At 41.4% G+C, this 27,361-nt stretch overlaps 2 long non-coding RNA genes across 3 annotated transcripts in view; both read right to left on the minus strand.

Moving 5' to 3' along the window:
- Positions 1–2,200: 2,200 nt before the first annotated feature.
- On the minus strand, positions 2,201–7,469 carry LOC143441342 (uncharacterized). The gene is made up of 3 exons (XR_013108650.1): positions 3,776–7,469; positions 3,340–3,519; positions 2,201–2,635 (listed from the first exon to the last, which is right to left on the minus strand). It is a non-coding gene; the product is annotated as an uncharacterized LOC143441342 (long non-coding RNA).
- A 124-nt stretch (positions 7,470–7,593) lies between these two features.
- LOC143441344 (uncharacterized) overlaps positions 7,594–27,361 on the minus strand; it is a 35,599-nt gene continuing 15,831 nt past the window's right edge. The window contains exons 3-5 of one of the 2 annotated variants that reach the window (XR_013108652.1): positions 10,761–10,907; positions 8,307–8,646; positions 7,594–7,689 (exon numbers count right to left, since the gene is read on the minus strand). This is a non-coding gene — a long non-coding RNA (uncharacterized LOC143441344). Of the gene's footprint in view, positions 7,690–8,306; positions 8,647–10,760; positions 10,908–25,521; positions 26,023–26,387; positions 26,455–27,361 lie in introns of those variants that run through there. The other variant, XR_013108653.1, reaches the window with a different exon arrangement.

Raw genomic sequence — 27,361 nt, forward strand, 5'->3', positions numbered from 1 at the left:
TCATTCCATCTTAGCCCCACCATGTACTGGAGAAGAATGAGAATCCTGCAGATCTGGAGACAGTACTGCATCTCTTCCCCTCACTGATCTGACCAACACTAAGCCATGTGGGTCCTCTTAACCATGAGAGGAATGTGGCAGTCTGGAGTCATCATGGATCCCGGGAAACAAATAAACATTTATCAGAAATTATTTGTACCTTCCAAATATGTCCTCGGCCTGCCAATTCCCTAAACTAGGTCTTACAGTCTACAGACTTTTTTTTCTTTTGCTTTTATTCCGGGGTTTTGCTACATAGCTCAGGCTATCTCAGCCTCCCAAGTACTGAGATTACAGGCCTATACCATCACACCCAGCTCTCCATTTTTTAATGTTTTGCAGCAGAGGTGATATTTGCTCATTCCCACCCTCATCCCTGTGGCAACAATGTTGCACAGGGTCCTCTCAGAATCCTGGGACCAAGAGCTCCAAAAATCCTCAATTCAGCTGCTGGAGAACAGCACTCCAGCAAAAAAAGACCACAGAACGAGAAAACCAAAACTACCCACTCTCTGGCCCTTGACAGAAAGGCTTCCGAATCCCTTTTAAACCAGTAAAGGAGTTCGTTCAAGTTAAACAACAGTCTTCCGAGCCAGCGACCTGAAACACCACTAGGCCTGGTTGGTAGCTGCACACACTGATGGCAGAACTGATACCCTGAAGGGATGCTGAGCGCTCTGGAGAAGAGGACATCACCTTTCACCAAAGTGGAAAGCTGGATGAAGAAGAGCTGGTTGGCAAAGCCAGACAGTTTTGGAGCAGCAATCCTCAACACTGACTCTCATGTCAAGGAGAATAGTCATAAATGAGCCGGAGGGCGGGAGACACACTGTTTTCTGAATTCCTCAAATAAGAAAGGGTTCCTTCTATAGACTCTCTGGCAGAACATGAGCATGGCTTGCTGTTAAATAAGTCATTCATCTTAGTGTTATAGAGAAGGCCCTGTTTCCTGGGCCTTTTAAATACCTTAATTCTAATGGTGAAGAGATGAAGGAAGGTGACTAAGGATCATATTTCAAGAACAATCAAATATCAAGGAGTTTACTTACAACAGTTTCCTGGTAATTGTTTTAACCTAACTTTCATTGTTTCTTCATAGCTCGAACATCAGATCAAGAGCCGAGGTGACCCAAATGCCTCAAATATTGACTGACAGCGTGTCTTTCTACTGAAGTCTGAAAGAGGCTCACTGTGAACAGGTACGGCTAGTACACAGCTATTCCTGTGGCATACGGCAGAAACCTCAACGGTTTCCTTTAAACCGCGAAAGCTGTCTTCACTCAGTGCCAACAAAACTCTCCGCCCTGAGGAGCCAAGCTACCTGAGACCAGGATGCCTCGTCCTGATGGTCTCAGGAATGACCTCAAAGACCATTGTTTCGAGGTCACCACCACTCTCCTTGATTTATTTAAGAGGAAACAGTGTGCAGTCTGTCTGAGGCGGTTTGTACTCGCACACAGCTGGATCACGGCATTGACGTAAGGACTTTAGGCTGCTGGTTCCTTGTCTGCCCTGGGTTCCTCCTCTACACCACGATTCATCCTACACTGGCTCTTTGGAGCCACTGCCGACTCTCACTCAGTTATGTGTCCATCTTCCAAGAGAGATGAGTTGGCGTCTAATACACGTCACTTACCTCTCTCCTCAGTAGACTCTCTCTCGAAGTGAGGCCTAGAAAGCAGATGTCCTGCTGGTCTTGCAGGGCCTAAAATTCCCAAAATGCCTTTTTTGCAAGAGCTGGGTTTACCTCAACCCTTTGGCCAAAGGCTCAAGAGTCTTCCACATTTCCTTACCTCTTTACATTTCACTGGTTATCCAGGGCTCATGCTCACCCCACCCTCAACCCCTGCCTCTCCCCTCTCTAGCAACAGCTTTGCACACCATCCTTTCGTAGAGTCCTGGGGCCACAAACTCCCAGGTCCTCCACTCGACTGCTGGAGAACAGATCCCCAGGCAGTTACTCTATGCTAAGCCAGTGTGATCACAGCCAGGGTGTGTTGGTAGATTTATTTCTGCTAAAACAATGATTTTTTTTTTTTAAGTAACTAAAGCCATGATGAAATTTTATTGATTTTTCTTTTAAATTCCAAGACATCCCAATGAGGGTCACTCCCGCTTCTCTTTCTCTTGGCAAGTTATAAGGGGAAAAAAAATTCTAATCAACTAAACTTAATTATTATTTGGTGTTACTTGACAAAAGTAAATAGTAAATCTCCAATTTCTCCCCTGTTTTTTGTATAGGACCAGATCTCAATTAATGGCATTGATTTATTTCAAACAAAAATAACGATCTCTCTGTCTTTATTCTCCAATTGCAAATCCCACAATCTCTAATTAACAGTGATTTATTCTACACAACTCTTCTTTCTCATCAGCTCCCAATATGCATCCTCGTGCTTCAGTGCAGCTTCCAATCCCAACCAGAGACACCAGAGTTCTTTCAAAACCCAGCAAAGCAGATGGCATTCAAAGGGGACCAACATCCGGTAGAGAGGTCACTCCAAGGCTAAGAGCACGGGCTGATCTTCCAGAAGATCCATGTTCAATTCCTATCACCAAGCTCGCTGCAGCTGGTATCACCCCTAGGCAGCTGGTCCTGGATGGTACACAAAGGCAGGCTGAGCAAGCCATGGGGAGCAAGCCAGGAAACATCATTTCTCAGTGGCCTCGGCTTCAGTTCCTACCTTCAGGTTCCTGCCCTGACTTCCTTCACCTGTGAGGTGAAATAAACCCTTTCTGCCCCAAGTTGCTTTTGATCACGGTGTTTTCGAGATATAACAGAAACCCTAAGACAAGTGTTAAGTGTAATTTTCATTCAAGAGTTTTGATCATGGCAGGAATCTCCCACAGTTCCTGATTTCCCCATCTAGATCTCCTTAGCAGTGAGGCAGAACCTCCACAGAAGCAGGAGAAACTAGGTGGGAAACATCTATATCTAAGAGATCAAAAGGGAAGGCCACCTCGTCATTTGGAAGTGTGTGCAAACCACCACAAATTCAGCTCTCTCATTCACAGGTGTTTGTGTTGGAATTAGAGTTCCTTGTGAGCTCAGGAAGGAGGGATTCTGGGAATTGTAGTCCTGTTGTCTTTAGCAGAAGAGCAGCAACCAGCACTGTGGCTAGAAGCCACATTCTTGGTGGAACAAGGCCACAAAGCCTGTCTCCATCAACTTCTCTTTGATGAAACAGATTTGGTAGCCCTCTCACCTTCTCTATCTGAGCATCCTCATCCTCATTTACAAAGTAGGATAACAACAGCACAATCCACTTGGTGAGGCTCAAATGAAATATATGTACATACCTACAAAGAGGACGAAACACCCAAAAAGGACTTGTTGCTTTCCGAACATTGATAAACATGTTTCCTTATAAATTAGGATCCAAAGGCCAGCGAGGTTACAAAAGGTACTAGAGTTCCAAGCCTGCGCATTCCACACCGGGGCTCTCTACGGTGTCTCCGCCTCCTCACACCTGTGCAGATCTAGAAAACATTCCTAAAATGACATTTAGCAGCAGCGTGCCACAGCTGAAGCACATGCAAAAAAATGTTTATCAGGTATAACCTGGCACTTTGTGTCCTTTAACCAACAACTCTCCATCTTCACATATGCATACAGACTTGTACACACACACACACACACACACACACACACACACACACGCACGCACGCACACGCGCACGCACATGCACACAACACATGTTCGGGTTGAAGGCACAGCTGTAGTCTTGCCTGCACCTTCACAGCCATTTAAGATGGTGTTGCTGTTGTTCTCAAGAGCCGTTCCTCTCGCTGCACTTTGAGAAGAGTGATGAGTTCTTTCCTTGCTTATAAAATGGTACAGGATGAGCACAGAGATCAACCTCCTTCCCAGACACCATCTGACGAAACTATACAAAGATACAGCCAGGTACCAACTTTCTCCAGGAAATGTGAGCTTTCAGAATCCCATTTCTTCCTTTTATAAGAACGAATCTAATAAAGAAGTCCATTTTTCATGCCACTAAAGACCAAATGAGGCCAAACAAGTAGTCTAGAATCAATTTGAGACAGAAAGTAATTCCATCATCAATCAGAGCAGTGTGCCCTTATTTAATAATAGTTTGGTAAGTTTTGAGCTGTCTCACATAGTGAAGAAATTCAAATAGACTATACATTTTAACTTCAGGATGGAAGGGGAAAGGACCGTACGGTGACTCACCCTGATGGCTTAGAGGAGGGTAGTTAGAACATTTTCTTGACTAGTCCCAATAGTGTGTGAGCTCCAGTACTCATCCCAGCATCTCTTGTGATGTGTGAGGTGTGAAGCAGATAAAAATAACCAATAAGGAAGGGATACAGTAAATAAGTGATGGCATAGTCCCATAAGAGAATGCTCCACAATCATCAACATTATTAGCTATAAATCTATTGTCAAGTGAAGTTGCTTATGAGGAAGATCAGTTATTGTTATTAATAGTAACTTTTATGATCCCAGATCAATAGAAATCTATGGTAAGGATAATAGTTCACATGCATAGTTATACATGAAAAAGAAGAGTTGGAAGGACATACATCAAAATAGTGACTTTTTTTCTAGGTAGTAGAATCACGAGGGACTGTTTATATCGTCTAAGTGTCGACATGCATATGTTTTACTTGCTTAGGTAATAAAGTACATAGTACACCAGAAAGAGAGTTCCCCAAAACTAAATCATTACATCAATCTTTCAGGAAGCAGAAGCAGGGCAAGCTCTGTGATTTTGAAGCCAACCTGGTCTACATAGCAACTTGCAAGCCAGTCGGGGCTACATATTGTGACCCTGTTCAAAAGAAAGAGGGGGAGGAAAAAAAGGAGGAGGAAGAGGAGGAAGAGGAGAAAGAGGAGGGGGAGAAAAGAAAAATAAGAAAGAAAGAGAGAGAGAGAGAGAGAGAGAGAGAGAGAGAGAGAGAGAGAGAAAGCGCTCAGCTGAGACTCAGTGTTGGAAAGATGAATTCTTGAGCTCTTACTTGAAGTCTTACCCTGTACAAAAGCCAGCTCCAGCCATGAGAGACAGCGCAAACGTTAAAAGCATCTGCTGCTCTTCCAGAGGACCTGGGTTGATACCAGGCACACACATGGTGGCCCATAAAAAACAATTTTAAATTGATTCCCAGCCACTGTGCACACAATGGTACCCAGATATACACATACACACAAAACACTCCTACACACCAAGTAAACACAACTTTAAAAATAAATAAATAATACCATCCCCCTCTTCCTTAAGTGCCTGGCACAAAAGCAATAAGTTCCCAGGAGCTTAATAATACGATATTAAATAGTATGATATGAACAATTGGCTGGACACTCAGGGGAGAAGCCAGCAAAGCTGAGCGACTGATCAATGGAAGCTGGAATATTCCATTTCTGAAGAGAACGCTGGGGTAAATCCGTCCCCCTGGTGCTTCTGTAGAGATCTGATGGAAATACTGTTACATTCTTCCTATTGGTTTTCTATGTGTTTTTTGGTGACAAAGTCTCACGAAAACCTGCCTGGCCTCCTGCTTACTATGTGTATATCCAGAGTCTGGCCTTGAACTCAGACATCTTCATCTCTTTAGGTCACAGGCAAGAGGTATCATGAGATCAGTGTTACATTTTTCTATTAGAAATCTCTAAAACTGTCTGGCTTACAAATTCCCACTAGGGAAATGGACCATTAAATACTGTAATGGATACAACAATAAAAACAAACAAAGGCACATCTAAAATAAATTTTCCTGAGTGCTTTTGCAGATCAGCAAGCTTTCCAAGGAAGGCGTGTGCACAAACCTCTGTGAACTTGGGAGCTGGCTGCTTAAACCACCTTCAAAGCCAAGAGCCCACAGCTTTAATGATAAACACGAGTAATCGGACAACCTTAGAATCTGTACACAACTGAACCAAAAATTCGACACTCAAACTTGTCACAGGACGTCAGTACCCACGGAATACAAAACTCACTGAGGGTGTCCAGGGCACAGGTTTCTGGAAAACCCCAGACTGATTTCTTCATTCATATTTGCAAAGCTTTCTGATTGTTTTAATTCGCTGCTTATTTAATAATTCAGAACGTTCTAAATAAAATCCGATGTTAATCCATTATAATTCTTTTGGCTCCAAAATGCATTCAGCACACAGTGCATACAGATAGAATAAGAAATGTTGATGTGGCTCTTGACTCCTCATATATACCAACTGTTATATTGATCTATTCTTGGGCCACTATTTTTATTTTCGTAATATATAATTGTTATAATGACCTACATCTCACCGAACAGGCTTTACCATCTCTGCCTTTCAGAAATAAAAAAAAAATAAAATAAAATAAAATAAAAAACCAGAAAGGAAAGAAAAAGAAGAGGCAAGGAAAGTAATATTGTCCTTACTGGCTCCAAATCTATTGATTTATCACCAAATCTAAATAAACCCAGAAGCCCTCTCCTCCTGCACATTGAGTTGAACAAGGTCAGACTGGGCATCTTCTAAACGAAGGGCTTAACTGGACTAACTCTTTCATAATAATAATGTATATTTTAAGATAGCCACTAAAAACTGTCAATGTTTGTTCAGTAGATCAGTTCCATTAAAGGCGCTGAACTCCCCAGTTGTTAACCTCGTCTATTACAGATGCTGTTTTGGTGGGAAAACTTAAGCTATAACTTAATATCAAGTTGCAACAATTCTAACTAGGCCTGGAATACACTTTCCTGTATGTGAAATAAAACCTCAAAAGATCTTAAATCGAGATAACAAGTCTAGCCATAAAATTCCTTGTTGGCAAAAACACAGATGGACCCCGTGAGCTTTTGGCAATTGGTATTAGTGGTAAGATACATAGAGCGTGTGTGTTTGGGGGGGGAGGGGGGTTAATGTATCTTTCAAAATACATACTTTCTTGTGTCTAAAGTAAAGCTTCCCCTTTTGTAATTATTGATTAAAGACCAATCAACCCTTCTACAACCAAAAAGTTCAGGTCCAGATTTTAGTATCAAACACAATGTAATTGAGGAAGTAGCTTCTCTCAGATGGATACAAATGTGAAGCTTGCACTTATCATCTAGGTATGCAAGGTAAACAGTATGATGGGCTAATATAAAAATAACACATCCATTAATCAGGTAATGGGGAATTTAAGAAGAGTCCAGAACCCTCTTCCACGCCCACCACGACGCATCTGTTTGAAGCTGGGTCTCTGAAGCTATTTTTACGCCGTGATTTAGCACCAGAGTCCTCTGGGTGATAGTTGAGGAAGCAGATGCTGGGGATCTCGGGGCCAGCCTGGCTCTGACTCAGGCGTCGGCTCCGGCTTTGTACTCACATGAGAGGGGGTGGAGCGAACGAAAGACTGACTTCCCGCCCCGCTGCCAGCTTCCTCAAACTTTCCACTTACGCATTTGCCTCTCTTACCAACTTCGTTTGAAGTTCTCATGCCAAAATCCTGAACGGCGTGTTCCCAGGATGCATTAAATTAAAAAAAAAAAAAAAAAAAAAAAAAAAATCAGCGGGGATTTTTCCAACTGAAATAAAAAGTAAACTGAAAACTAAGAAGAGACCATTTTTCCTTTTTTGCTCTCTTTAATTTTCTTCTTCCCCACAACCCGAGACCCCTTTTGAGTTGTTTTTCACTGAAGATGGCTCGTCCTGGCATCTGCAGGAGAAAGATTTGGTTATGGAAATGACATTGAAAATGCTTGGCTCTAAGCGCCAGCCACAATCCCTACTGGAGAATCAAAGCCCTTCCAACGTTTCCTATCCAGTTATTTACTGTGAAATGATTGAAGCTAATAACATCCACATCTATTTGGAGATTACATTTCAACTGTCAATTAAAAATTAACGTTTACTAAATGTCCACAAGATATAAATTTTTATTCTTTCTTACTGTATCAGAGCTGACAAGAATACAGGGGCAGTAAAATCTATGACGCTTAAATATTTTTTTATACTGGATTTAAAACAGAAACATAGGCCATGTTATGGGCTGAGAGTGTGGTTTCTCAAGCAGCAGTTTCTATTAAGGCTACGCTTTTTACAGAGGAATTAAATTCAATAGCCGGAGGTTTACAGAGCCTTGCAATAAGCTACTTTTCACTTACTCACTTTAAAACAATTGGACCTGTAAAGGTAATTTTTTTATCCTGATTTTTATTTAAATTAGTGAGATTTTCTTCTCGAGTGCCACTGTAATTTCTGTGACTTAATGACCGCCTGGAATAATTAGTTTAGGCTATTTTTACAGTAGGAATATGCAGCAATTGTTAATACCTTTCAGTTAAAATGGATGTTGTGAATCTGATTCCACCATCTGGGTTTAATCCCACCAGTGTGGATGAACGAAAGACCATCGTCATTGTAACTACCATGTTGATCTTTGAATGAGGGATCATCAGTTGACTGGATGCCTTCACTGTCAATACATAAATATTTCTTAGGTATGGAAAGATGGCTCAATGGTTAAGAGCAATTTCTGCTCCTGCAGGGAACCCAGGTTGTTTTCAGCGCTGGTGTGGTGGCTCACAACTGTCCAGAACTTCAGTTCCAGGGGATCTAAGATCCTCCTCTGGCCTCTCTGGGTACCAGACACACATGTAATGCACATACATACCTGCAAACAAAACAGTTACATGCCTAAAATAAATACATCTTTTTTACAAATAAGTATTCCTTGACAGCAACAAGAAGGAAATATATTGCACCCATTGGTAACATTCTGGAGAAATGAGGCACATTAAATGAAGAAAACTATGTCTGTGAAAACAAAATGAGCTGAGATGCTCAAAATGAACAAAAGAGGCATCTTAGCCTCAAGGCTTTCCATGCTTAGGACTGCTATATCCAACCAAAAAGTACCCATCAAACCAGATATGTGGGGCTACAGGTGTAGTTCAGTGGTAGAGTTCATAGGTTTGATCCCCAAGCACTAAAAACAAAAGACATTTTTAAATCCCCAATAAAAACACACACACGGGCCAAACAAAAAAAAGTAACATACCTTTGTAGTTATAACCAATAACCAGTGTTTAGTGGCTATACTACTTAGTTCAGTAATATATACTTAATTCAGAAATTAAGCAAATCTGAACAACTATTTGGCCACCCAGGCAAAGAAGTAAATTCACTATTTACATACAATTTTTTTAGACAGGGTCTCACAATGTAGCCTGGGTATCCTGGAACTCACTATGTAGATCAGGCTGGCTTCAGACTCACAGAGATTTGCCTGCCTCTGCCTCTAAATGCTGTGCTACCTCTGAAAGGCATGTGCTACCATGCCTAACACACATACACACACAGCACACACACATTTTTAAAGGCAAGGTCTTGAATATAGTGGTACATATTAGGGAAGGGGAAACTGTTTTGATCAGTGGTTCTCAACCTGTGGTTAGCAACCCCTTGGCAAACCTCTATCTCCAAAAATATTTACAATTCTTAACAGTAGCAATATTACAGTTATGCAGTAGCAATGAAAATAATTTTAGGGTTGGGGTCATCACAACATGAGGAACTGTACTAAAGGGTTTCAGCATTAGGAAGGTTGAGAACCACTGGCTTTAATGAACACATCAACCCTGGTATATAAATCCTTCATACACAAATACAGTACTTCACCTGTGTCCTAGGCGTACCCACAAGGGGAAAGACATTCTGCCGCTGATGTCCCCCGATACCATTGCGTGGCCCAGTTACTATAATACTGAAGGCCAATTCCCCAGCATCTCAAGGGTTAAATTCTTTGTTGTGCCTAATTTTGAAAAAGTAAAGCAACCGGCTTAGGCTAGTTCAACAAGGGAACCAATCATGCCATAATGAGGCTTGGCCTTGCCTGTCCCAGTAGAATTCATTTTGTGCGGTAGAACACCTAGATAAATTAGTTTTGCTTTAAATATTGAGTCCTAAAAGAGTTAAAAGAGGGAGAATATCAATCAATAATTTTTACATTAACTACTTTGTATATGACAAAACAAAATTAACTTTGGCACTTATAACCCCTTCATCTGGCATTTCTGACTGGCCCTGAGTTTTGAATAAAGAACTCGACATGTGCACGTGCTTTCCTGGCCCACAAAACTAACTCACTGCGGGTTTGTAAGAGATGTTATGACTACCTACTAACATTTTCCAAGACTGTAAACACAATTGCTACTTATTAAAACAATCCTGTCCTGGAAATAAGAATTCTAAAGACACAGATATGGGTTTCTGTGAGGTTTTTGTTGGGGGGGGGGGGGTGTTTTAATATTGAAAGTATTCAGCTTTAAGTTTAAGTGAAAATATCTTAGTGACTAATGTTAGGTTTTTTTTTAAATTACATTTTAATTGGTTGTTTTTTTTCCCAATATCTACCCTTCCCTTTCACAAAACTGACTCCGAATATCTCTATGGAATTAAAATTACTTCTACAAGTGACAACAAAGTTAAACTAAAACTCTAGTATTTTAATGGTCTTTTCAGGTTAAATGCCTATCAAAATGTAAATAGATAATTTCTTTTCCAGCAAGACGAAATCGGGTTTTTAACCTGGCCAATTGCCCATATAAACAATCTTTAATATTATTTGGTCATCTTTTGGTAATTAAAATGGCATATCACAACCACTTTGAATTTATATCCATGTGACAATAAAGTTATTTAAGACATAACTGGGTAGAGGAAATGTCTCTTTAACAGATTCTTTAAGGAATGTATCTAACAGGAAGCAACGGCTTTCAAACGCACATAAAAACAAGAAGCAGTTGAACAGCGCCACCCAGAGGTAGGAAGTATATTACATCTGGAGATTACATCGCGAACCTTGCACTTCCTCGGCGGTCCTTTCTGCCACTTCCAGATGTTCCTCAGACATCGCTGGCTTCTGGGTCTGTACTTAAATCGAACATTTTAGTAAGCAAAATTAAATATTTTGTTACAGAAAAGGTGCTTTATTTCTGCTTGTTAATTCCTTTCATTTGAAACAATAAGCACAGACTGAATAACAGGCAAAACATTTTTTTAAAAAAAATTTTCTGAATTCCAGAAATACATATGGTCCACCCACATTTCTTTAAGTCAACGAAGTTATTAGGAAATTCCATTTTTAAAGAACCACTCTGTCTCTACTCCACTATTTCCACACACCCCTAACTACGTTTCTGTCTGGGTTTGTTGAACTACTGAATATTTCTGAACCAAAATTATATAACATTGGAAGAGATCTTAAGAAATCCATTGAAACCCTCCCACCAGCACCATAAAAAGGGAATTACATACATAAGAACGCTGGGCAAGTACAAGAAAACGCAGCAAAGGATACTTTTTTATCATTTTACAAGAACTATAAATTTGACTTTTTTTAAAAAAATCTTATTTTGTGCACGGATGTGGTGCTAAGGATGTGGTGCAGGCAAAACACCATACACACAAAAATATCTTTAAATTTTTTAAAAGTTATTTAGGCCGAAATCAGAATGAACTTGCCGATCTGTAATTACAGAATTAGGGGTACCCTTGAACTCAAGACAAGCTGCTGTTTCACTAAGCTACAGGGCTGGAAAAACTCCTTCAGCCAGCTCAGATAAACCAGCACAGGCAAGCTTTTGAGAAACGCGTAGAACCGGTCTCCGGATTGCGCCTAAGCAGAGGTGCACGCGTGCGCGTAGGTAACCCAGGGCTTTGCAGGCCCTGCCTGCGGGGTCTGTAACTGCGTTGCCATGGTTATTCGTCACGCGTTCCCGTCAAGACCCTGGCTGCTGCTTTCTAATCGCCTGAGAAGCAGCCTTCGTGTGACAAGAATCAGGGTCCTCTGTTCTTATCTGCATCTTTAGCCTAACAATGAGAAACGGGTTTCCATAAACTTAAAAGAACCGGGGGGGGGGGGGGGGGGGGAAGAATTATGCCAAAGCCATTACTGCTTGGGGTTGGAAGGAAGACACCTGTCCCTTTTTAGACCAGTAATAAAGGATAAAACTATGACCAAGCCGTCAGCGTTTCATCTGGAAAATAAAGGGAATCAGCTGGCTCTCTCCTAAAGAAAATCAAAATGCCTTCACCTCCCACTCTGAAATCTGCATCAGAATCTAGCCACGATTTCACGTTGTGCTCAACCTTACAAAATGAGAGAAAATTAATACTGTCATGAAAACCAATGCAGAAGGACCTCCTTTTTTAAACACTCCCCTCGTGTCTTTATCCCTTTCCTCTAAATAGCCGAGTCATTGTCCACATTAGTATTTTGGGTTGAAGCAGCTTGGGGGGTGGCTTCTGGTTTTGCAACCTGCGGTTTGAGATTGAGCAGGTTGCAAGCTGCTGCTGGAAGCCTGTTTGTCATAACAGCTTGTGGGAACCCCAAGCTTAAGGCATTTGGAGCTGGCCTTGGGCAAGCTGCCTCACTAGGGGTGGCACAAAGCTCCCTAGTTTGGTTCAGAAAACCCACAGCAGTTACCGCGAAGGCCCGTGCGCGCCACCTAGTGGACACTGTCTACCTGGGGTGTCATCGGGACATGGTGTGTTCTTTAAAAATCTGCAATCCCTATAATCCACGGATAAATACAATTTCCTTCATGCTATAGTCGAATCAATTAGGAAAGGGACGTGTTTTAAAAGAAAGTGGCAAATGAGTCAATTCACAAAAACTTCAAGACTGCCTTTTCAAATACAACTACTACTCAGCCCTCCCTTTGGGACTCGGGAACCCTGAGGGGAAGAGGAGGCAAAAAGAGTGTAAGAACCAGAGGAGTGGAAGACACCAAGGAAACAAGACTGACACACATATGAACTCACAGAGGTGGAGGTAGCATGCATAGGGTCTGCACCGTCTGCACCAGAGCTGAAAGGAGAAGTAGACACATTCCCCCATTTCTAAACCAGAAGCTATCTCCAATCTATAACCACTTGGAAATGAAATTTTAACTTTCTCTAAGGAAGTCTCACTTCGGAAACAAACCACTCTTAAGGACAGGCTGCATGCCCAGCAGGAGATGCCACCAGAAAATGAACTCAGAGATGGCTTTGGATGTTCCTTGTCTCACAACTCCTTGAGTTAGAGCTTTTTCTTTTAAAAAAAAAAAAAATTACCTTTATTTTATTACTATTAATTTTAATTTATAGGTTTTGTGTATATACTATGGACTCCAGTTTTTATGGGAATTCCTGAATGTGCCGAATAGGTCTCTGTGTCTATATCTGTTTCTTGTGCCTTTTCTTGGACTCTTTTCCTCCTGTTTGCTTGTTTCATTATATTCTGATTTGTTTTTGTTTTATCTTATTATATTGTATTATTATCCCTTAGATGCCTGTTTATTTTCTAACAAAAGACAGAAAGGGAGTGACCTCAATGGGAGGGAGTCAGGGGGAGACTGAGGGAAATACAGAGGAAGGGGACCACAACCAGAATATATTGTATGAAATATTGTATGTGTGTGTGTGTATACATTTTTTCTTTTGAATATATACATATATATCAGTATCAACATGTTGTGTTATTTTTACCTTTTATGGAGAAAAAAGAAGCATTTGTAGATTATTTAACTGGTATATATGAAGCCCTGGGTTTGAGTCTCAACAAGTCACAAGTCACCCCAATAATTTGATTTTTATCCCCCCAGAAATAGGTCTTTTGTTTCCTCCTCTATGTGTTTTCCTCTGCACACTTTTTTCTAAATGAAAGCCGTTCACTTTTTTTTCTTAGCCAAGTTGTGTAAAATCCCATTCAAATCACAGTCCCTGGGAAGCTCCTCAGACTGATCAGAACTTGTGTCCCACTTCATGTAGGACTAAACCTTTTTTTAAAATGGTCTCTTGTTAAGATTTCCTATTTGTCTTGTCTCCGTGAATAGCACTTCTACTTTATTGGCATCAGCTGCCTTCAAAGGCTTCTTAAATGTTGAGTGAAAAGCTATGACACAGATGACAGCTCTGTCAGGATAATATAAATATGCCAGCATCCCTTCCAAGGCACAAACCCTTGGTGCAGCAGATACTGGATCCTCAGCAGCCCCACTGGGTGCTCACAACAGCTAACCTTGAGAGGTAGGAGCGTTAGTGTCACAAGAAATAAGAAATAGAGCCGAGCCGGAACCCTAGCCCAACTTCTGGCTCCTGAGTTTAGATGCTGGACCATTATGTATATGACCCTCATCTGTCTTCTCTGTTGTGATTACATAAAAGCTGCACTTCGATCTCATTCCTGGTTGTATTCTATCCCAGTGCCTCCCTTTTCCAAAAATCAGTTAACAATTTATTCCCCCATCAAATTGCTTTAGATCGTTGCTAAAGCTATTTGACTTTGTGAGTGCTTCCCACTTTGTTCCTCAAAGGATGAAGTTACTGCAGTCAAAAGATTTGTACAGATGAGGGGAAATAATTCATTGATCAAAAGACCAAGGTAGGAAAATATACCAGCTGAAAAGACCGAGGTAAGAAAAATATACCAGCTGACTTCTGGCTAAGAGTGAGACAAAGCTGTGCAGGGTTAGGGGACAGGGGAGGTCTGGTGCTGACCGGTTCTTTGGTTTTTCCATTCACCTGACCTCTTAGATAGACAGTCTGATTGGGAAATAAATACTCTTGCAGCTCCGCAAGCTTGGCTGAGGTAGGCAAAGCAACTCTGCGGGAGCCACCTGCCAGCTTCAAGTCCAGGATGAGAAAGGAATCCCAAGACTCTCAACTATTTCAAGATGTTTAAATTTTCTCTTGAAGGCAGAAAGGGGCTTTTCAGAGAAGAAGGAGGCTTCCCAGTTGCAAACTCTCAAAATAGCCTGTAAGTCCCTAATTCATAAGTCGGACAAGTGGTAAGGAGCTCATAGAATGAAATAACCTCTCAGCAGTGAGGAGAAATACACTGGATCTGGCCTGGTGGTAGAGAGCTTCCCTGGCATGTACAAAAGCCTTGAATTTTCTCCTTAATACTGGAGAGAGAGAGAGAGAGAGAGAGAGAGAGAGAGAGAGAGAGAGAGCGGGCGAGGGAGAGGGAGAGGGAGGGGCAGGGGGAGGGGGAGGAGGAAGAAGGAGAAGAAGGAGAAGAAGAAGGAGAAGAAGGAGAAGAAGAAGAAGAAGAAGAAGAAGAAGAAGAAGAAGAAGAAGAAGAAGAAGAAGAAGAAGAAGAAGGGAAGGAAGGAAGGAAGGAAGGAAGGAAGGAAGGAAGGAAGGAAGGAAGGAAGGAAGGAAGAGAAAGAAAGAAAGAAAGAAAGAAAGAAAGAAAGAAAGAAAGAAAGAAAGAAAGAATGAATTTCATAAATATCAAGTAAGGTCATCAATGATTTGTTTTGTTTTGTTTTGTTTTGTTTTGTTTTGTTTTGTTTTGTTTTTGTAGACAGAGTTTCTCTGTGTAGTCCTGGCTGTCCTGGAACTCACTCTGTAGACCAGAGTTCAGGCTGGCCTCGAACTCAGAAATCCGCCTGCCTCTGCCTCCCAAGTGCTGGGATTAAAGGTGTGGACCACCACTGCCCAGCCAATGGTCACTTTAAATGCATAAGTAAGGTCATCAATAGTCACTTCAAAATGCATCAGGGGGAAACAGTTTTGCACTTGACTCGTGTTTTGGTGAAAGTCCACCAACTTTGTGATGACAAGCAGACTTAGGAGTCAAGAAGGAAGAGCAACGTGGAACTCTGTCCTCATCGAGGGAGGGCTCAGCCATCATCAGACTTGGATTCTCCCTAACGCCCAGCTACTTAGCCACTGTGAGCCTCTGCCTGGCGTGTAAACCTCCCAAGTTCTCAGAGGCTCAGCCGTAAAAAAGCTCATGCTTAACCCTATGTCACAGGATCATCTCGAGGCTTGAACTTCTTACTTCAGGTTTCATCCATTGGATCAAAAGGTTTCATCCGTTGGACCTCACCCTGGGAAACAGAAAGGCAGAAAGCCCACAGACTACCAACCCCAAGGCCCCTTCCCATTCATCTCTGAAACCCTCCACGGCCCAACTGGCTTCTTTGTTAATCATTCACCTGGGACTCCCCTAGAAAGAGTCACCAGGGAGCTTCTAGTCACCAAATTCAAGGAACAGGTTTTGTCTGCATCATTTGTCCATGTTGCTTACTGATTCCTCCTTGAAACTTTGGTCTCCTTGTCTTCTTCAATGCACCCGCACTCTCCTGTTACGCCACTGTCCAGCCTGGCTTCTGCCAAGCCTTCGTAATCTTCCACCTGACCAGCAACAGCCTCCTACCTCCTAACTGGTCTTCTGCAAGATGGATCCTGTACCATCCTTTCCTCACACCATAGCCAGTGTTGGTCCTGACGTGGAAACCATCACGCCTCTTGCACAGACTCAGTGCACCAACCCCCATTCTCTTCCGCCTTTGTCACCTCACTCAGAATTTGCCTTCTTGCTCCACCATCCCCATGATTCAGAAAGTGGTAAGTGGAGTAGAGGATGAGGCTTGCTTAAAATGTTCAATTTCCTAAGGATGGCAGACAATATGGTTTCGGAGGGTAAGGCCTTCTGGGCTAAGAAGGCAGCGGGTAGAAAAATCGGGTGGTACAGACGAGTCCAGTCTGGTTAGTGTTGAGGTGGGTGAGCATGAAGACCAACCAGACACTCAGAGGCCAAGCTAAACAAAGTATAGAGTGAGGAGGTGGAAAGATGGCTCGGTGGGTAAAGTGCTTATTCACTTTAATCCCCAGTACCTACTTAAGAAACCAAGCACAGATGGATGCCCTGTAACCCCAGTGCTGGAAGGCAGAGACATGTAGAACTCAGGGGCTCACCACCAGCCACAGTCCAAACATCAAACTCCAAATTCGGTGTGAGACGGGTCTCAAAAAATAATAAACAAATAAATAAGGTGGGTAACATTAGAGGAAACCACTCTATTTGTACCTCTGCTTACACACACACACACACACAAGCATATTCCTCATATACATATGCACTTACACATATATTACACATACATATGAATAAGAATTAAAAGAATAGTGCTCAACAGACATCTGTTACTATCAAATCACAATTAAATCTGAGTGTGATGGCATATGCCTTTAATTCCAGCACCCGGCACTGGCAGGTTGTAGATTTCATTAGTCTGAGGCCAGCCTGGTCTACATGGTGAGTTCTAGGCTTGCCAAAACTACATGGCAAGTTGTTGTTGTTGTTGTTGTTGTTGTTGTTGTTGTTGTTGTTGTTTAAAGAAAGAAATCACAATTCAAGGTAATGCCCTGTACTTTTCAAACTAAAAGTCACCATGGTTTTAAGAGTAAAGCTTCACGGGGCAGTGGTGGCGCACGCCTTTAATCCCAGCACTTGGGAGGCAGAGGCAGGTGGATTTCTGAATTCGAGGCCAGCCTGGTCTACAGAGTGAGTTCCAGGACAGCCAGGGCTACACAGAGAAACCCTGTCTCAAAAACAAACAAACAAACAAAACAAGAGTAAAGCTTCAGTAGCCATATTTTCACCCAAAGGAGAAATTTTAAGTATATTTCTATTGAGTATGGAATAGGAAAGACAATGTAACTCTCTTTCTTACTTAATAGCTAAACAATCTGGATTAGAATAAATTAAATGAAAACATAGGTTCCATTCAATAAATGATAGCATCTTAATAGTGTAATTTGTCTGCATATTTATTGCATACTTTTATTAGTGACCATGATTTAAAGATATGATATGAAAATTATATCATCAAAAAATTAATTTTACTGTTTCTAGTTTATAAACATAAATTTTCAGATAAAATGTTACATTTAAAATGGTGGGTTTGAAAAACTCAATGGAAAAAGAAATACACAAATGAAATGAGACGGGGAGCCTTTTCAAAACAGAGTCTCTGAGCAGCCCTGGACAGCTTGGAACTTGCTCTATAGATCAGGCTGGTCTGGAACACAGAGCTCCGCCTGCCTCTGTCCACGTGCTGGGATTAGAGGTGTGCTCCACCACACCTTGCAAAAACTAAATTCTTAAATAAAATGTTATCATAACATTTGGATGGCCTTTGTCAATATCTTTGGAAGTTATTTCCTGACCTATAATTTATGTTATAGATATGGTATATATTTTGTTTTTTTAGAAAATCACAATATTCTTCACTCATCTAAAAGTGAAGGGTCAGGTTATCTATAAAACTGACTTCCTCAACTTCAGCTGCTAATCCCTCAAAAAAACACAAGCCTGAGCCACTCCACTCAGAAGAGGGGGCTGTGACAATGACATTCATATGACAAGCATTTCCCACGCAGTATTCTTCATGTCTACAATGGCATCAGCCATGAGAATACATGTTAAAAGTCAATAGTCCTTATTTTTAAGTTTAAACTAGCATACTTTAAAAAAAAAAGTCATTTCCTTTAACAGGAAATGCACTAATGATGACACAAAAGACAGCACAAGCCATCCTACAGAATACAATGTTTCCCTTGAGGGGAAAAAATAATATCCTCACCTCAAAGGGTAGTAGAAATACTTTAGCATAGTTGGGGGAGGTGCTTCAAGAGAGGGAAATTATATATTTCCTTTCGTGTGCACACGTTTTGCTGAGCTGGGGTCTTCCGAAACATTTATTTGCACTCAGGATTGAGGTTGAGAGCGTCTGAAATTCGTAACTACATCAGTAAGATCCAGGGCTTGCCAGACGAATTCGGTCTGATTCCGACATACACCACTGGTTTATTTTTACAGCAGCACCCAAAGCTCTCAGAACTTTGCTTTGAAGCACGAAGCAATGCCCAAAAATGTTACAAAGATGCCTTAGGGAAATAATACAAGTCTGCAAGTTCCTAAAGTGTTAATACTTCTAAACCATGTATCTAAAATGGAAACGTTTTTCTTACCGTTTAGTTGTACTTTTCTTACTTGCAGTGACTTTACAAAATAATATGATGAGTTTGGTTCCAAGCAGTTCCGTTGGCCACCAATGTAAAGTCCTGAAGGTCCAGTCACTGTGTGTTTTCACTTCCTGTGGGCTAAGCTACACAACTTTATTTTCTGTCTCCATTCACTGTCATATGCGTTTTTTCAACACGCTTGATTTTCAGTTTTTCATCAATAAAATGCCCTCACTGGGTTATACTGAAAACCCTCAGCCTACTGACTGAGATGCACATGTTTGTTTTATGATTTTTTTTTATGTGTTGTTGACAGCTGTGGAATCCATCCCAACAGGATATACTAGATTTTGTCTACTTTATAAAATTTACCAAGACAAATTAAAATAAAGGCAGGGAGTGAAGCTGGCATAGCACTTGCCTGGCGTGTGTGAGTCTCACGTTAAATCCCTAGGAGTGTATACACTGGGTGTGATGGTACATGGCCGTAGTTACAGCACTCAGGAGGTAAAATTAGGAAGATCGGTAGTTCAAAGTCATCTTCAACTACAAAGACAGCTCAAGGATATCCTGTGCTACATCAGATGCTGTCTGGAAACGTTTTAGGCTAGCCTGGGCTACATTGAACCCTGTCTGGAAGAGGAAAACGAGGATGATCAGCTTGAATCAACTCTTCTAAGATCTTTTTCCAGAATAGCTAGCAAACAGATTTTTCCGATTAAAACAAATGCCCTCATGGACGAATGCCTGTGTGGACTGACTGTTAAGTCGCCCTGGTATTTGCAAGAACGGCTTCCTGAAAGGAAAGCCTTTCTTTTCCCAGGATCTGGATACAAGATCCCTGGAAAGAAACTTCTTTCTAGTCATTAAATGCAAGAGCTCAAAGAAAGTGTTGGAAGGTTCAGGCGAGGACCTCAAGCTAAGGCTCACTCACGATTAAGGAAAAAATGAAGTAAATTTCTGATGTGAACCCATTCGCAGGAGTGCAGGCACTGGCTAGATGCGGTGGTCTCAACCTGTGGGTCGTGACCCCTTAGGAGGTCACACGTCAGATATTCACATTACAATTCATAACCATAGCAAAATTACAGTTGTAAAGTAGCAATGAAATAATTTTATGGTTGGGGGTCACCACAACATGAAGAAGTGTATTAAAGGGTCGCAGCATTGGGAAGGTTAAGAACCACTGGGCAGGGCCTTATAAAGGAAAAGCACCGAATAAATGCTCTGTTCCAATACATGAATTTGGTTACTGGATAATGAAGTACATTCTTTATCATAAAAATTTTGTGACCCAAAATTCAGTGGGTGGTAGTATGTCCTCCACTTTATACACGCCTATAAATCCTAATTCTAACTTTACTTCACCGAGCAGTTGGGGTTGGAGTGGTGGATTAATAATTCGGGCACATAGATTTTCACCAGCCCGACAACTGGGATTGACTGTTAAAAATACAGAAGAAGGAAAAATAACAGACGCCTGTAATGGAATTCCAATCTTCAATGAAAACCCATCCATAAATAAAATCCCCTCCACCCCCTGCAGGGAGCCTGTGGGCCTGGGTGAATTTGCACACTTTGTAACCTAGAGTCTGGATACGATGTTTTGGAATAAGCCCTGTGAAGAGTTGTGGACTGCGGTGTAATGCCAACACTTAGATTACCTGTTAAAGAGAGAAGCAATAAGGACAGATTGTCTCGTTGCAACACCTCAAAGAAAAGGCAATATAGCTGCGTTAAATTCAGGAAGGAAAAATTGTTTAGTTGCGTCTTTGTTAACAATTTGGAAGCATCCATTGTACAATTTCTGTAATGCTATCGGGCTGGTTTTATTAAGGGAAATTTATAGCAATGTTAGAAATTAATACCACTCTTATTTCCTCCACTGCCTGACTTTATTGAATGCCATGGGGCATATTAATCAGTAAAGCCAAGTAGTGCATGAAATAAAAGTATAAATTAACCTGTAACATGAATGTAAAAAGGGCTTAATAAAATAGAAATAAATAACACTTTAATGATAATCAACCTGCCCTTCCTGAGCCAAGCAAAAATTGTGACAATGCCAAACACAGACTCTAAAGAGTTCCACGTATCTACACAAAGTTAGGTAGAAGTGCACACCGACGTGGAAGTCAGAGATGACCGGGAGCCAGGAGTGAGTGCCCCTAGTCAGGGTCCGAGCAGCTCAGCAGAGGAACTCCGGTGCTGGTTTCATTGCTTTTGAATACTGCACAGTTAAGGTCCTGCATTTTGTCAAATGGTTATGGTTTTTGTTTTGGGGTTTTGGTTTTTTTTTTTTTTTTTTTTTTTGGTATTTTTAGGGATGGGAGTGGGGCAGATGTTTCTTAGACAGGGTCTCGTTGAACTATATAGTTCTGATTGATTTAAAACTTACTATTGTAGCCCAGGCTGCCCTCAGACTCAGCAGCTGTCATACCTCAGCCTCCGGGGTACTGGGACACAGGCCTGAACTACCTTGCCTAAGTGGCTGGTAACACAGTCTGGAATAAAACAATTGTCTTAGCCAGGTACGGTAGTATATACCTGCATCCTACTACTTAGAAAGCTGAGGCAGGAGGATCATTAGTTCAATGCTGCTCTGTGCTATACCACAAGGTCCTCTCAAAAACAAAACAAGAAAGAAAAGGATTGCATCATCGGGCTTTCTCTCCATCCCAATGTGTTCTGATACTTTAAAATGATGTCATATGACTTCTCGATTTATTAACATAAATCGTATTCTTCACATATTTTTAATAGTGAGCATTATGAAAAGCTTTTAAATATCTTCTCTTTAATTTAGGGTCCCCTTTACTGTTGCTCTGAAGACAGTGCCTCGCTGTGTAGCCCGTGGTGGCCTGGAGCTCCATGTCCCCAGTGGCCTCTGCATGGCAAGTAAAAGGTTGCAGCTATGCGTCACTAAACCTGATGTTTTCTTGCTCTTTTTTTTTTTCCTTCCTGTGTTGGAATCCAGGCAAAGGTTGTGCATGCTAAGCAAGTACTGTACAGCTGAACCAGATCCAGGCCATCCCGCCTTTTATTTTTGCGTATTACTGTACACATTCTTTTTATGGATCGATCAGGTCAAGTGCTCCATGCATCAGATCTGTAAAGCATGAGTCTTCTTTTTAAAAGAAGATATTGTTGAATAATACTTGATACAACTGGATGTCACTCTAACCTATTCCCCCCTTTCTGTCAGCATATAGCTGAATGAACTGTGGTTCCCCCAGCATAGGGTACCTGAAAGTAGCCATAAAACAATCTCAGATCTTCAGAGGAGCATTGTAAGTCACAGCTTGCAACCATAGCTGCAATGCTGTGTCACAGCTGCAGTCAAATGAGAGCTGGAGAGGAGCTTACAGGTGCAGTGTCTGTTGGCCGGGAAGATGGTTCAGAAGATAAGGCATTTGCCACACAGTCCTGACTGCAGTAGCTCCCTGGGTCCCAAGGAAAAAGGGAACTGACTCCCACAAGCTGTCCTCTGACCTCCACACTTCTGCTTACATGTTACACACACACTTACATGTTACACACACACTTACATGTTACACACACACACATACACACACCAATAATAATAAACTAAAAAGTATCTGTTATCTTTATCAGATTACTAAGCAATAAAACAACACAATAGCATTTAGAATAATAAAATATGAAATGTGGAATGTTATTAGCAATTACCATGGAAAGGAAATGACCATATACTCTCCACTCAAACTAGTTTCCTGGGTTTTATCATTAATCAATCAATTAATCATCAAGGGAAAATTTTAAAAATATATTCTAAAACTATGTGAATGGGGATTTTTAAGTTATTTTTTAATATTACTTTCTATTTGCTGTGTTATCATTCTGATTGGTTCTTCAAGAATCCTGTACCTTATCACCAGATCAACCAGCCTGAAGTATAATTGCTGTAATACTGCCCTCCAAAACCCTCCCTGGCTTCTACCCAGCACATGGAACATCACAGAGAGCCCTGAGCACCTGCCCCCACCATCACCACCTCCTTTTCCTCCCCCTCCACCACCACCACAACCCAGGCCTTCATCTGACCTGTGCACTTCTCACCACTCCTGTTTGCTTCTGACTCTCGCTAGATGCTCATGTCCCTCTGGGAACTGCACCATCCACCCCACCACCTTCCCAGTTAAGTTTTCCCAGCCTCCAAGGCTTGGAACAGGATTTGCGTCTACAGTTTTTGATCACTTGGAGGTTACATTGTTTTCAATATGGAGAGAACTAACAATGGTGCTATATATCATAGTCCTATTTAACACTTTTTAAAAAGGAAGAAAGAAAAGAGAAAAGAGAAAAAAATTTAAAAAAAAAAAGAAAAAGAAAGTTATTTATTTTTGTATTGTCTAAACAAGCTCTCAATATGTGATCCAAAACTAAGCAGACCAAGTTGGCCGAAAACTGCACCTGCCTGGGATGGTAGGTGTGAGCTGTTGTATTCAGTGTCTATTGCTCTTTATTCAGAAGACAGCTTACTGACATCATCCATACAGCTTACTGACGTCATCCATCAGGCGCACCCCAGGACTCAAACTTGGGTTGTCAGTCAGGCTTGGCAGCAGGTGCTGTTGTCCCCAGAGCCATCCCATTTTTAAATGTGTAAGAATATACTGTAGCTGTCCTCAGACCCACCAGAAGAGGGCATCAGATCCCATTACAGATGGTTGTGAGCCACCATGTAGTTGCTGGGACTTGAACTCAGGACCTCTCCAAGAGCAGTCAGTGCTCTTAACCGCTGAGCCATCTCTCCAGCCCTACTCTTAACTTTGTAATTGTGTTTTTAGAGCCAATATTCAACACCCTTGTTGATGCCTGGTTTTATGCTGTTTCCAATGAAACCCAAAACTCACTCCATAGAAACTATAAATTTATAAAACAGTTCTTACCGTAGTCTTGATTGTTCTACGGCTGCAAGCTGAATCTTCAGTGTAAACCCTAAGCATCGCTCCAGAGTTCCGCCCCTCCAGGGGGACCGTAAGTGAGCCACAATATGTAAAATGCATGTCCGTGGACATCAAAACGGTTTACAAAGCAAAGAGTAATTCAGACGTCCTAAATCATCTTACAGTAGCACAGCTACTGACCCGTGGGCCTCCTCAAGCTCTGCACCACAATGGAAAAGGCCGCCGGGCTTTAAACGTTATCAACTTTAACATTTAAAACTGAAATCTGACTCACAACATAGACTGCAGGAGAGCCTGTCCTCACTTTTCACCATCTCAAAAAAGTCCTCAAGTGACCCATTTTAATGTCTCTGTTGGGGGGTGGGGGGGAGTGGGAGGGGGAGCCGAGGCTGGAGACACAGCCACTAACAGCAATTGCTATTCTTGCAGAGGACCAGGTTCAGCTCCTGACACCCACGTGGTCATTCACAAACATCCCCAACTCCAGTTCAAGGACCTGATCTCGGATACCAGACATGAACATGATAAAAACACATACACGCAAACGCTCATACACATAAAATAAAAATCTAAAGAAGAAAATAAAAACACGTTTTAAGCTGTAACTAGAGGTGTCAGACCGCTACAAGATTGCATACGGATTTTAGATTATTTCGATAAAGACTTGGGGGGGTGGCTACATTAAAAGACAAGAGAGAGAAATTCTTGCTGCCAAGTTCTACCCTGTCACCCACCCACCCTCAACCCCCTAGCACAATGGTAACTTCTGATACTTAAATAAAAATGGACCCCTCTGTGACTTAAAACAGTCGTTTAGTGAATGGTGATTGTCTGTGTTCTGCAATCTTTGTTACACATGTACACAGATTGTAAACATCTATGTTCTAATTGTAAGACCTCAACTATCATAATTATTCCAATCTAGCTTGAGAAACTGCGGGCCGTAAAACAGTATGAGCTCCCCCTGCTGTTCGACTGCTAAACTTAACTAACATTTCCGGTTGCCCGGGCTGGATGCCCTGATTCCAAGGCTGGTTCGTAAACAAAGGGTAAAGGAAACAGAATTAAAATCCCATAGCGTTGATAAATTAGCGGGCAGACGAGGAAGAGGAGAAATGAAGTTGTCAAGGCCTGTCATGCGGGGAACCACGCTGCGTTTGCGGATGGTCCAGGTTAGCCCAGAATTAGGACGTTTCCCGGGGTCGGCTATGGGGACATCGGCCTGGAGCTGTCACCTCTCCTGGCCTGAGCCTGGCAGGGCACACTGAGCAGAGGATTTGGAGAAACTGTAATGACATTGAACAGGAGGCTAGCTTAACATCTTGTCCAAGTGCCATCCCGAGCCTCCTCCGGATGGCTGCGTGGAGCGTTGTAGGCTAATGAGGGGGACCATCTGCAGCGCTTGGCTGCCAGCTGCGCCCCCTCATCCTGCACCAATGCCTCCTAAAGGGATGCTCTGCAGAGGGCTCCCAGCTCCCAATGCGGGAGAAGACAGTGCAGCTTCACAGTCATGGCATCTGGAAGCCAAGCAAATATTTAACTCTGTGTGTCTGCATTTTAGTAGGCCTCACGTCTGCAGACAGGGATGTCAGGGAGAACGTGCAAGTCTGTTTATTTGTAAGTTTCTCTTTATGTCGTCACATTCAGGGCCTTGAATAAAAATGTTTATTTCTTTTATAAAAATTTTATAGACCATCTCACATGCAAGGATTGGAATTGAGTGAACCGGTTATTTGCTGGTGTCGTTATGTCAAACATCATAGAGACTGATCTCTAAAGAGGTTTTCTTTTTTTTAATCAGGAAAACATTCAGATACATTTGCTTCCTTTAAATGTGTTCATTTGCAATATACAGCTAATTTCTGATTGCGTGATTTCAGAAAGAAGAAATAACACTGCAATGAATGATAAATTTTAAAAATCTTTATGAGGGCAAATTTCAGATTATGATGGGATGCTATCTTGTAGCATTTGCTTGGCAGCACATGGGGAATTACATAAGGATTATAGTAGGCATCAAAATATTTTAAAGCAACCACTAAACAGTTTTGAGGACAGGCCTAATGACAAACAGCATTTAAAATCAGTGTGACACATACGAAACTGATGTCAAAGAGCACAAGTCGTTGATGTTTGGTGCAGTTCTCAACCGTTTGTGGCAGTTCAACTCTCCTTCACTTCTATTTCAAGTTATACTCTGTCATTAATACAGCCTTGTTAAAATCAATTATCTTTCTCCTTTCTCCAAAAATACAATGATACTTCCTTTCAGGTATGATCTGAAACCTATTTAACGATGTAACCTCCATCTTAAGAGGTAAAAAGGAGAGAGAGAGAGAGAGAGAGAGAGAGAGAGAGAGAGAGAGAGAGAGATATCTTTTTTTAAATGTCCTTACACATCAAAGCTTGAAAGATTAAATACAAAAGGGAAATGACAACATTTTGACCACCAACGTTTGGTGGAAATGAGGACTTTTCTATACAAACTATTCAGATTTCAGCAAGAGTTTAAAACACCTCGTACAGCAGCGCCATGGCCGTCTATTTTGCAGTGAGATGTCTCCCATCAGAGAGATTTTAAACATTATTTCCCAACAGCACACGCATCAACCAAGCTTAAACAAGCTTGTTTAACCAAGGTTAAGCAGCAGCAAACCTCTCGAGCTAGACTTACCTTCCAAAAACATACAAGAAGCTCTTCCCAACAAGGACGGTCCCTGTTCTCCACAACCGACACAGATCTACAAATGACATTCCGAAAGAAAAGCCCTTCACCACCCTCAGCTTTTTTTTCATAATAAATTCCATGTATATTAGTAATATTGATTTTAGCAATAATAAAATTATAAACAGCTCCCACCGTTTAATGAATGTAATATCTCTGCTTCAGGATTTATTTATTAGCAACCTCTATAACCCCAGTTGAGTCAGATATTGCTTAATTAAATGAAAGAAATAGCTTACCAAAGAGTCTTTGTTCTTAAATACCACATTTTTGGTTTTCATAAAAACCATTATAACCATAATTTTAGAGTAAACTTATATTTGAGAGTAAACTGAATTCCACATCTAAATTGCATGAAACTTGAGTATTTTTTTTCTGTAGAGTGCCAGATACAAATGCCATCTCAGAATTCCTGTCCACACTAGAAATATTTGCTACTTAGAAGCAAACATAAATTTCCACTCACAGGGTGTCCTCAGGGCTGTTCTGCTGAGGTTCATAGTTTTCACGGGGCTTAGGTATATATTCAAACCTATCTACAAATGAAAAACAGAAGGCTCAGAGCTCATTGGCAAAATCTGAACTGCTTTATCCAATGCCAGGAATCATAAATAAATAAATAAGATCTCAAATTCTTTGGGAAAGTGCTTGAGTTTGTCTGGCCTCTCCTGTCTCTGCCCCTGGCCTACTGGCTTTTCTAAATTCATCTATAATTTCTTCTACTCCTCGCTGACCGATTGCAAGGACTCCCCATTATGTTGATGAAGAAAAACGTGGTAGAAACAGGAGAAAGGCTATTGGCAAAGCAGACTTCGGGATTTGAACATGACTATGCAGTTCCTCTCGGTTACCACTAGCTGGCGCCAGAGATCTAAAGATGTGATGATATATTGCATCTCAGCTTGTTAATTAATAAAACTGTT

The sequence above is a fragment of the Arvicanthis niloticus genome, chromosome 2, assembly GCF_011762505.2.
Source record: "Arvicanthis niloticus isolate mArvNil1 chromosome 2, mArvNil1.pat.X, whole genome shotgun sequence".
Taxonomy (NCBI): domain Eukaryota; kingdom Metazoa; phylum Chordata; class Mammalia; order Rodentia; family Muridae; genus Arvicanthis; species Arvicanthis niloticus.